This window comes from Pygocentrus nattereri, chromosome 16 (genome assembly GCF_015220715.1).
Source record: "Pygocentrus nattereri isolate fPygNat1 chromosome 16, fPygNat1.pri, whole genome shotgun sequence".
NCBI classification, from domain to species: Eukaryota; Metazoa; Chordata; class Actinopteri; order Characiformes; family Serrasalmidae; genus Pygocentrus; species Pygocentrus nattereri.
In genome coordinates, this window is record NC_051226.1 from 20,962,837 (window position 1) to 20,974,866 (window position 12,030).

Sequence of the window (12,030 nt, forward strand, 5' to 3'; positions counted from 1 at the left end):
TAACTCGATTTTAGTAGTTTCAGCAATCTCCTTAGATGTTTTCTCTGCTTGATGCATGCCAATATTTTGACCTTTCTGAAACAAATTAACATCTTTTCCATAGCCACAGGATGTGTCTTTCAGCATGGTTGTTAAACAAATGAGAAAGATTTGCTTAGTTAAATCCAGGTGGTGACCTTTTTTTTGGCCAGGCAGAGTATTTTACAATATATTATTCTACTTTTTTGCAAAAGTTTCCTGCTGGAGATGTGAGAAAAGCAGCTAGAGCAAAGTAAATCTTTATTATTGTTTGTATTATATTTTAGCCTATATCAGCACATTAGCACATATATGCTGAGACATATTTACAGCTAAGATGGTAAAATGGACATAAAACCTTGTGGCTCCCAAGGTGGTTTGATATTTGTTGAAAGGACAAAATGGCTCTTCGTAACATTTGAGTTTCTGACCCCTGATCTCCACTTTCAAAAAATGAAAGTGCCGATAGGATTCTTTTGAACTAGTTTTGAACTTTTTTGATCTTTTCCTATGGATAGTTTTTCAAAGGAATACTTCAGAGTTTTGGAGTTTTCACACCTATTTTGTCCATACCAAAGTTAAGTTTGTGTGTAATTGTATCTTTTTCATTTGGTTTGGTTGGTTTTACAGTAAATCAAGGAGCTTTTCCATCTCAAGGCCCACCTATTTATCTTTAGAAAGTGCTCAGCTCACAGCGATGTTTCTCTCATGTTGACTCTCACAATATGTGATGCGTGTCACTGATAGTACAATATCAACACATTAGGCTAAAGTGAGCGTTTTTAAACCAGAATTCAGCAGAATGCTTCAATGTTTTTTTGTACGTTCACAAGTGGACTACTACTGAAGTGGACGCCTCAGTGTACTTTGCTAAAATAGTTGAAACTGCATTGTGTACATACTTTATTCTCATTATTAAGTCAGCTATTTTTCAGATTGTTATTACAAAGTGCCAAAGAGCCTACTACAGACCAATTGCTCCCACTCAGTATTGGACCAAGGACCACCAGAGGGTGCTTTGTGGCCCAGCTGTGGTCCACACAGTGGTGCTGTGGTGGGCTATCGTGGTCAGACATTTTAGTATTAGTATTAAATCAACATTCTTGATGCTTACCAGGGAACTGTAGACCTCTTTGCAGTCCCTTGTGTGATGCCTCTTCCTCCAAAGCGTAGTAGATACATAAGCACAGTGCCTACTGTTATGGTCAAGAAGAACCCCTTTAAGTGGCGCCACTATGATGTTCCATATTTTTTCTTGCTCACTGCATGAAAAATAATTTTCTGATGCTAGTAGATACATTAACACAGTGCCTACTGTTCAGTGACTTCATAATGATGTTCTCTGTTTCTTTTTTCTGGTTCCTGCGTGAAAAAGATTTTGTGACTTTACTTGAAAAATAATGTTGCAAGTTTTGTTGTAGCTGTAATTTTATAACTCTGATCATTTTGAGTTTGATGAAGAATGTAAATGACAGCATAAACATTAAAATTAACTCCCCAGTTCACGAATAAAAACTAAAAGCAAAAACTTTGAGTGAATTGTTTTTGTGATATTATGAAGAACTCGTTTTCATATATTCATATTTTCAGCTTACAGCAGTTTAACTCCACACTTTCATGTTGATGTTTCAGCCTTAACTGCTTTTTGAATGGGGCACAATATTGAGCTGCTAATCAAAACATAATCCATTTACATCTTTACAAGTCTTAAAGACACAGTACCAAATTGTTAGGGATAATCAGAGGTTGGAAATGGTCTAGGAATAATGAAGTTTCTGGTGTATAAACACAACAGATGTCACAAGGGACCTAATGGAAAGGAAGAGATGCAGAATATGGACCCTTCAAGTTCTGTCACTGATAGGAAGTATATCATGAAACTACAATCCCCACTATATGCTTTCGTAAAAGATCCAGAAACCCAATGTGTCAGGTTTCTGAACCACAAAGTCACAACATGCAGAATAATCTGTTCAGCTCTACTTGCATAACCCCATGCAATGCTTTGCCTTCTCTGGAGCTTTGAGGCTCTCACTCCAGAGGTGCTGCAGCTTTGAGCTGCATCTGGCTGCAGACTTCCAGTAAGAGATCCATATCTTTGTTTTGGGGAATGTTAACGCTGGCTTGGCATCAGCCAGAAGACGAGTGCCATGGAAATTCACAGCCAGTTATTGTTGGATCATGTGTGTAACCATCACAAAAGACACTGAAAACCACCCTGCTCAAAGCAACAGGTGTGCATAGACATTCACCAACGCTGCCTCTAAGCCTGTGGTAGGGCGGTGATGACTTTTGAGGCTGCGAGCACCAGCAGCCTCTCATACAGTCCTCTATTAAATCTCTAAAGAGCCAATAGAGCATCCATTCTTGTTTACCATCGAGAGCTTTCGCAAGGGGAACTAGTCGCTATGGCAACGGCGTGCTAATGGAAGTCCTGATAAAAAGGGATCGCGAGACGCCAGCCAGGTCTGACAGAGTGAAAGCGCGAGGACAAAAGCGCGGGAAAAGATTGGGGAAGAAGCTGTCAGGTTTTTAGGTTTAGAGAGGGCTCTTCTCTGATGACTGCGTCAAAGGCTCTTCAGCTGGACGCGAGTGTGTGTAGAGGGGTGGTGAAAGGCCCAGCTGTGAAACACTGAGGTTGACTGCAGAGTAAATGTTATAGGCTGAACTGGAATCAGAGCTGGAGTGAAGTGTTGTAGTGAAAGTGTTGTCTCTCTCTCTCTCTCTCTCTCTCTCTCTCTCTCTCTCTCTCTCTCTCTCTCTCACTCTCTCTCTCCAGGCTTACATAAAGGCAGTGTGGCTGTGGAGGCGGTTTACATAAGGACTCCAGCGTAATGCTTCATCATGATGCTCTACACTGCCTGACAAATCATACTTTCATGAAAGACTCTCTCTCTCTCTCTCTCTCTCTCTCTCTCTCTCTCTTTCTATTTTATTATCTCTGTCTCTCTTTGTTACTATCTCTCTCTCTTGCGCTCTCTTCTTGTTTCTCTCTTGTGCACTCTCTCTTAATCTATCTCTCTTTCTCTTCCCCTCTCCATTTCCTTTTCTCTCTCTCTCTCTTCCCATCTCTCTCCATTTCTTTGTCTCTCTCTTCATCTCTCTCTGCATTTCTTTCTCTCTCTATTCATATTTGTCTTTCTCACTTTTTCTCTGCCTCACTCATTTCTCTGTCTCTCAAATTCTTTTTCTCCATCCCTCTCCATTTCATTCTGTCTATCCCTCTCTCATCTTATCTTTATCTTTTTCTCTTCTTATTTCTCTTTTTCTCTCCCTCTCCATTTTCTGTCTCTTTTCCCATCTCTCTCCACTTCTCTCTTTCTCTCACTTTTCCATTTCAATCTCTTGATCTCTCTCTCCCAATCTCTCTGTCTCTCGTCTTCTCTTCCTATTTCCTTCTTTTTTCTCCCTCTCTATTGCCTCTAGGGTTCTCTCTTTTCCCATCTCTCTCTATTTCTTTTTCTGTCTCTCCCTAGCTCTATGTCTCTCTTTCTGTCTCCCTTTTTCTCTCTCTCACTATCTCTTACTTCATGTATCTTTTTCTCTCTCTTCATTCTCTCTTTCTCTTGCTCTCTTTCCAGTTCTCGTTCCATTTCTCACACTCGTCCTTGCTCTCTCTATTCCTCGCTTTCTATATTTCTGTGTCCTGCTTTCTCTCTCTCTCTCTCTCTCTCTCTCTCTCTCTCTCTCTCTCTCTCTGTCTCTCTCTCTCTCTCTCTCTCTCTCTCTCTCTCTCTCTCTCTCTCTCTCTCTCTCTCTCTCTCTGTCTCTCTCTCTATCTCTCTCTCTCTCCCCTCTAAACTACCGTTCCTGTGTTGATTGTCTTGCATTAGCCCTGAGATATTTCCATGCCCACTGTGCTGGTGCAGTTCAATTTTAGCGAACCTCACCGTGCTGTGAAGCTCACGCAGTGGAAAACAGATCTTCTCCTGCTTCATAAGACACAATGAGCTCTGCAAACGCAGCCGTTAAAAAACCTGCAAAACTTGAAATGGAAATGTAATGCAGACACTTCACACGCTGCCTTGCAGTGCTTCATTTGCATGAGACATAGGCAGGGGATTATACAGGGACTGTTTATAGACTTTGGTATATTTGTTCAGTCAGTGCCTTTTTAAAGCCAGTGTTTGTGTGATGGAGTCCCTTGGTTGCTCAAACATGGGATGACACACACACACACACACACACACACACACACACACACACACACACACACACACACACACACACACACACACACACACAGACGCACACTTCCGCATCTGTTCTGGGAACATCCTCTGGGGCGCAGCTTTCTTTACTGCCTGAAACTAAGGATGTGAATTCCGGCTAATTTTGATATTTGAGTATCCATAAAAGTTCATGAACTGATATCTTGCTAACCACAGAGTGTTGCTGGTGTTGTTTAAAATTTAGCATCATGTAGAGGAATGCATTTCAAAAATGTTTTATTATTCATAAATAGCCCAGGAAAATTGGAAAGTTTTATTGTGAGGTGAGTAGTATAGACAGTCTCAGATGAGCAGATAAGCTAATAAACTAAAACTACATCTAACTGGTAGAGCTCTGCTCATGATGCACATGAAGACTTGTTGTCTTATGTCACTTTATACGTTACCATTATTAAGATGTACACCTTCTACCTCGTACTCATACTGCTGTGGTCCTTGCTGCTGTTATTTGTCCACCCCCTTTATTTGCACCTTCTATTTATTGTTTATTATTATCTTATCTTATACAGGCGTTACCTGGATAACCTGTCAACAGGTTAGTTTGTTGGACAAGTACATTTAACTGTTTCTGGACTTGCCTATTTAGCAATAAAGCTGTGCTGCCTCCACCTTTTCACCGTACACTCACACTTACTGTTTGTTGTCAAAAGTTTGTCTCTTGTGGATGTATTTGAGGCTTGTTGTCACATGTGGGAGTATACGCTGTCCACCTTCTGATATTAAACTGTAATAAATATGTACTATACATGTATGGCTGTTTTTTTCAAAGTAGGAACTTTAGTTTAGGTTACAAATGTATAAGTTTTGCTTGCAAAAACAATATAAGTTTTGCTTTTTGCACAATACTATGGAAATAGGTAGGAACAAAAAGATCAGAGAACAGAAGCTGGGGACCTCACCCCCCATATCTATTTTTAGTCCTATTTTTAGTTATTTGAGCCAGTCTTGTAGTTAATTTGCATTATTAGTCATAGATCATTTGAATACATTTGAAAAAACTGTCACTTGTAGTCCTGCTGCCATGTCGCTAAATCACAGCTACAAATCATGTAATAGAAAAAACGACTGGTCATCTATTGCCCTGTTGCTTGTTAATGCAAATATAGTAACAAAAAATAATTGGAATAACAAAGTATACCACAACATCCTTACTCAGTAAGTACAAGCAAAGCATTGATGTTTTACAGTTTTGTTAAAACATGCCAAAAAAGATCAACAATTCAGTGGCTGTGTTTGCATGCAAAGTTTTTGGCTAATCTGATTGAATACATTCCGATTATAGATTAAGACTGGGGTGTTTATATGATCACTCCACTCAACAATCTAGTTGAAAATCTCTGTTTACATGCTCACTACAAGTTATCACGTAAGTTCAGTTCATAGCATAAACTTCATCTTCTCTGCAGGTCAGTTTCTGCTCCCGGAATGTTGAACGTTATAAACTTTCACTATGACGTGAACGCACATGCGCAGAACATACTTAAACTTTCTGATAGGGACTGTAATCGGATACAAGTGTTTACATGGTTATTATTGTTCTATTTAACAGATTTTTTACCTGATTACCCACCTTGTTCACCTCATTCCCACCCTACCCGAATAGTGGTATTCAATATTCAAACACTTCAGTATTCAAACACTTACCCTTAAATGGTTAAACAAACACTCGAGTACATGTACACATCCGTACCTGAAACAGGTCCCTGGAGTTATTAGGAAAGCACAGGTTTTTGCAAAACGTATACAGCTTTATATGTGTTTATCTTTGTTTGTTGGCGTGCATAGATGTGTGTGTGCAATAGTAATTGCAAATCTGCAATCAGAAATGAAGAAAAATTACATGAAAAACTGAGATGAGGGTGCACGATGGAGGAGGAAAAAAACCTTAGCAAATCAAATCTACTTCTCTGTCCCGTTGCTTATTAGACATCACTTCAGGAGCATTATCTGACTGATCAGCCTTTTTTCATCCCATCTCAGCCTCATCTGCTTGACGCAGCATCTCCTCAGAGCACTAACAACTGGAGGCTAGCAGCTGCTGCTCCAACCAAGACTGAGAGAAAGAGGAGGAAAATGGGAGAGCAGAGATGGAAAGCTCTGTGGTCTGTCACTTTCCTTTGGCTTGCTCTCTGCAGTCCAGCAGCTATTTCAAAAGTAACCGTCTCTGGTTTCTGAACAAGGGCACAAATATACTGTGCAAACAATAAAAGGGGCTTCAGCTGTAACAAGCCGAGGGTTTTCTCTTTGTGAGGGGAGTCAGATATATAACCTATCAAAAAATAAGTGTTTGCCAGGAAGTTGAGAGTGCTCGTCTTTGCTGCAGGCACATCCAGTGCAGCGTTAATTCTTTTGAGGTTACAGGAGGTGAGATTGTAGGAGTTTTACAGTTGTTCCAGATTAGAGTTCCTATGCAGTCGGGGAGACGATTTAGTGCTGACACAAACAGTGGAGTAAAGTGCTTATCTGCCATGGAGGTGGCTGGGCGTCAGAGATTGCCGCACAAGGCTTTCCGCAAAGTCCTCAGGCTTTGTCCTGGATTGAGAATCGTTATGAGAGATTGGATGAGGCCTCCTCGCAAAACCAATATTCACAAGTACAGTATTGACGCATCAATTTACATTTCAAAATTGCACTTTGGAAGCAATTGCTCCATCCTTTTCCTGCTGCGTTTCTGAGTTAATCGTGTGAGAACTGGAGACATCAATTATTGATAATTGAATTTTACCCACGGAATTAACCCTATTCTGAACACTCAAGTTAAAAATGTCTTAAGCACTACATTTGGGAAGTGCATGGAATATGGAAGTGTGTACAGTGCAGTCCATACGTCACTGGACAGTGGTGCAATTTCTATAGTTTGGCCTGGTACTCAAGCATGTTCATTGAAATGAAAAAAAAAAATGAAAGCAATTGGACATTTAAGTGGGAAGACAGAAAGACATGCACATTCACACACACATTCTCACCTAGTGGCAACTGACATGCAAACTCCACACAAGAAGGACCCCTGTTCTTCACCTCATTTATTAATATATTATTATATATTATTAATATATAATTATTTATTCTATTATTATTTATTATAGCCTTTCTTCCAGAGCTCTTCAAGGTTTTATGTACTTGTTAGCAAATTGTAACCTGTTGTTTCTGTTCTTGAGGTTTACCAGTGTTGTGCATCTTGTAAACTCTCCAGTGGATTCTGTTCTTGGTTGTCTTTCACACATCCTGAACTGCACTCTTTTTCTGTTCAACAGACTTTTTTCATCAACTTCATCATCTTCTGTCTGCCATGTTGTCTGTACTATGAATAAGCTTGCTAGTTGTTTCATTCTTTTGGCAGTTAATTTTAGCGCATCTGATATGATGGTAATTTTTCTGGCTTTGGCTTTCCTCTGGTCTTTATCTGGAAAAACAATAGCAACATAGCCCAGATGCAAACACCATTGTGGTGAACCATGATTGTTAAAGCCAGGCTTTAGTTTGGGCCATAAATGTCAAAACTTTGCTAAAAAAGGCAAAAAAATCTGTTCCCTATGGAATTTGTGATGTCATGTTTACACTAAACTAAGACTGGTGCATATGGATATTCTTGCCAGTTAAAGAGTTATAAAGCTTGTAAAAGATTTTCCATATGTTTAATTTGAGGATTTAACGGAGATGTACATAAATTTTGCTTTGTATGTTGCACTTTTGCAGTGACTCTTTGAGTAAACAACCTTGGAATATAGATCCGCTCAGTATTTTTCATTTTTAAGAACTGACAAAATTCTAATGCTTAGGCTACTACTCATCTTTACAGTCAATTTATAGGCCTTTCAGAAGGCACAGATTGATGCGTTTTCCCTTTTTGTGATGTCCTGACCAATGAGAGAACTACATCTACCTACGCCATAGAGGAAAATCCCTGAATATATACAACATAATATTTGGAAATGGATTTTAGTCCATTTGTTTCCCACCAAAACGTAATAATGAAATACGTGCATGAATCAAAAAGTTTAAATACAACAAGCACAATGATTCTATGAAATTAAAATGAACTAAAAATTACAGCTGCATTTTTTTTACCCACCAGAAATCATTTGGTTTTCTCTGAAGGCCTAGAAGGCCCTGAGGGTTCCCTTCTAAAATGTCACATCTAGAATCAGCTGTAGAACTTTTGTTAGCTCTCTCATTCATGATCTAAAGGTGCAATGGCACACCGCTAGCCAAAAAAGTACTGATCAACCAGTTTTCAAATTCTCCTGGGAATGTGCAAAAAAAGAGTGGTGATTCATATGGTTCATCCATATTTTGGTTCCATTGCAAACCCAGTGTACCTAATTTATGCACTGCACTCTATGCAAGTTCTTCACAGAAGGATCTCTCCAACATGAGATCTCTCAGCTTAGATCTCTCCAGCAAGCATATTTCTCTCTGAAGAAGACAGCTGCTTTATGTAGAACCTCTCCAACTGTTATTATCTGATCTAACTTGAGCACCATCATTCAGAGTTGCACCTCTTTGGGAGGCATTGAGACAGACATTGATGAAGAAGCATGGAGAGCCCCGCTCCCAGTACCTCACAGCTGTGACAGTGAATGATGGGTGTAATCATTGGGTATATTTCTGTGGTCCTTTGAGGGAGGACAGGGAGAGAAAGACCACAGAGTGGCTGCAAGGCAAAGATCAGAAACCGAAACTCAAAGACTCATCAACTTCATGTTTCTAAAGAGGATGTCTTACCACCCACTGAGTTGTATTATTCATGTGATTTTGACTATGAACTAGCACAAAGGAGATTGATTCGGGGGGAACAACAACAGATGAAGGCGGAGCGCGTGGGAGGATAAATAGCTCTTTTTTTACACAGAGGAACACAATAAAAAATGAGTGAAGACAGAAATGCTTCAGTCACCTTACATGTTTATTGCTCTTACTATTTATCATCTTTATAGTTCAAACAACTATTCCTTTTTGTTGACGGATTATGTTTTTGTGACCCAAATACACTGTCTTCGCTTATCTTTCAAAGCTAAGGAGTTTTTGAGATTTTGTGGCAGGACATTAATTGATCAATACGATTATTCTATTTTAACATTCTTTGATACAGTTTTAAACATGAAGCTTCCTAAATGGTCCTTGACTGTAACTGTTATAGAACATTTTCATGAGGTTGACATTATTTAAAGCTTAAAAGGTTCTTCACATTTACATTCTTTAAATAATCATTGAAAGGTTAAGGAAGCTCAAGAGGTTCTTCAGTGGCATTGCACCAAAGAAATAAAATAAAAACTTCTAAAAAAACTAAAAACTAAAAAAATCTGCATCACATCTATTATTACAATCCAAAAGTTTGTAGACTCCAGTGTTTCTTCTGAAATCAAGCAGTTTGCCTGCCCTTCTCCTGCAGGAACAGCCTTGACTCTTTGGAGAAGGGTTTACACTAGAAGTTGGAACATTACTGGGAGGATTTGATTGCATTCAGCCACATGAGTATTAGCCAGGTACTGATGCTGGGTGATTAGTTTTAGATCACAAATGCCACTACAGCTTATCCCAAAGCTATGAGATGGTGCTTCATCTCTTCACAGAATGCAGTTCCCTTGCTACTTAGCCCAATGCTGGGGGTCGCGTCTAGCTGACACTTGGTATTGGGCATGGTGACTGTGTGCGGCTGCTCCATAGTGTCCCATTATATTCATGGTGCTTTTCTCTGGAGATTACACAAGCTGTGACTACCCAATTAAATGCCTGTGTCAGCAAAGAGTGCACCTTAAAGTAGTTGAATTCACCAATTAGAAAGTGTGTTGTACTGTATTGATAAAATACTGAACAAATATCTCCAGTCAATGAGGTAACTGAAAAAAACTAAATCTAAAACTAAGTCTAGCTTACTGTGCAAGAAAGTATTTAGGTTTCTTAAAGATGTTAAAGTGCTTATTTAAAACAAAAACATACATGTTACAGTGACACTTCACCCTGGTGTTTCTTATGCTTGTTCCCATAGCCTTAGCTTCTTGGTGGCTCTTTACAGAGCAAATTTGAATGCAAGGAACTGAAAAAAAATGTTCTGACTGGCAGCAATTCACTCTCTCCCATAGCTTATGAACCCAATTACCAGAGGCATCCAAGCTTGTCCCATGGAAAACATGCAACAGGAGGGAAGAGAGCATGACGTCTTGGAGTAATTCTGAGTGAGGGGGCAATTTACTGAGAGACCACACAAATCTTTCACTCATCCCTCAATCTCAGTCATAACATTATTAGTGCTCGCCATCTGGATGTTCGGTAATCCACGAGTTTCAAAATATAAGAAAAGTTACACTAAGTAGAATTTACTTCAAGGCTTTATTAAATATCATATGCAACATTAAAATGAAAGCTAATTGTCCTATTTAGGAACTACTGCGTTTATATGGCTTCAATATTTCAAGAATGCAATTTATATTTCAGGATGCTAACTAAAATGTGCAATATATACATTGACCTTTTGCTCTGACAATGAATACATCCTAATGCTGACTAGTGATTTGGTCTCCTAACAGGGGTGGTGCCACACTTCAAGAAGCGGTGGGTGGCTGAGTGACAAAGTGCAACTGTGAAGTGGACCTAATTACACATGGGGGTGTTTGTTTATAGGTCAGAAATTTTGTTGGAAGGATGCAATCTCTCTGTTACTGTCACATCTACCACCATGAGAATCTAAAAATATAACAGGAAATAGAGACGCTTAACATCTCAAAACAAAGCAATATATCTTAAAAAACATCTTTGCTATTACTTTTTTTCTTGTGTGCCATGATTAACAGCAGCATGCAGGGACTATATGACAATCTGTGATTAGAAAAATGTTAAAACAGGTGCATTATGTGGACAATACAGTGCTGATATGCACTGTAACAGTTTGTGTTTTACATTAAAAGCAATTTTTCTCAGATTAGTGAGGTGCAGTTCCTCTCACTCAACATGAACTCTTGAAGGCTTTCCTGTTTCAGAAATATCTTGCCTCCCAGCTGAAATGGAGATTTTGATTGCTTTTACCAAAGAGTTTGACTCTCTCTCTCTCTATTCACATGCATTAGTCAGCATTCTGTGTAGTTTAATTTCTCTAGTAAGAAAGAATCCTGAACTCCATTAGAACAGTGGTGGGTCAAGTGCCTGCTAGCCCTTGTGGTTCTGGCTGTCCTGGATTCTAAGCCACATACTTGGGGCATGTCTGGTTGTCCCACTTTTATTATTCCTAAATTGTGGCCAGCTATTTGATTAGTAATGGTCCAAAGCCGAAAAACATTACCAATTAACAGCAATGGATACCACCAGTACCTTGCACACAGAGGATGTTTCACCACATTATGTTAGCATGCTAGTTTTAAGCCAGCACTTCTCCTAATTCATCTTTCCACAGTGAAACTCCATTCATTCCCAGCCAACACCGCATCACCATCTTCAAGCACTTCCTGCGTCCTGCTTGTTGAACCAAGAACTCAGGAAATGTATCTTATCAAAGTGATTTTCCTGTCATGTACTCCATATGTTTCACCCATACCAGATAAATTACTTTGACAACCATGCAGCAGTCAGAATGGCCCCTAGGGCAAGTCTTATTGACTCCTGCTGAAAATAGCACTTACAATGCCTCATTACAGTAACAGTTGAACCAGCCATATGTTGGAAGACTTGAACGCTTTGAACATGAGACAAATGAAGAAGTACAGGCTAGCGTTTACTCCTCAGTCCCTCAGAGAGAAATAAACAAAAAATTTGATGGGAAAACATTAGCTGGATGAGAAAACTGTTA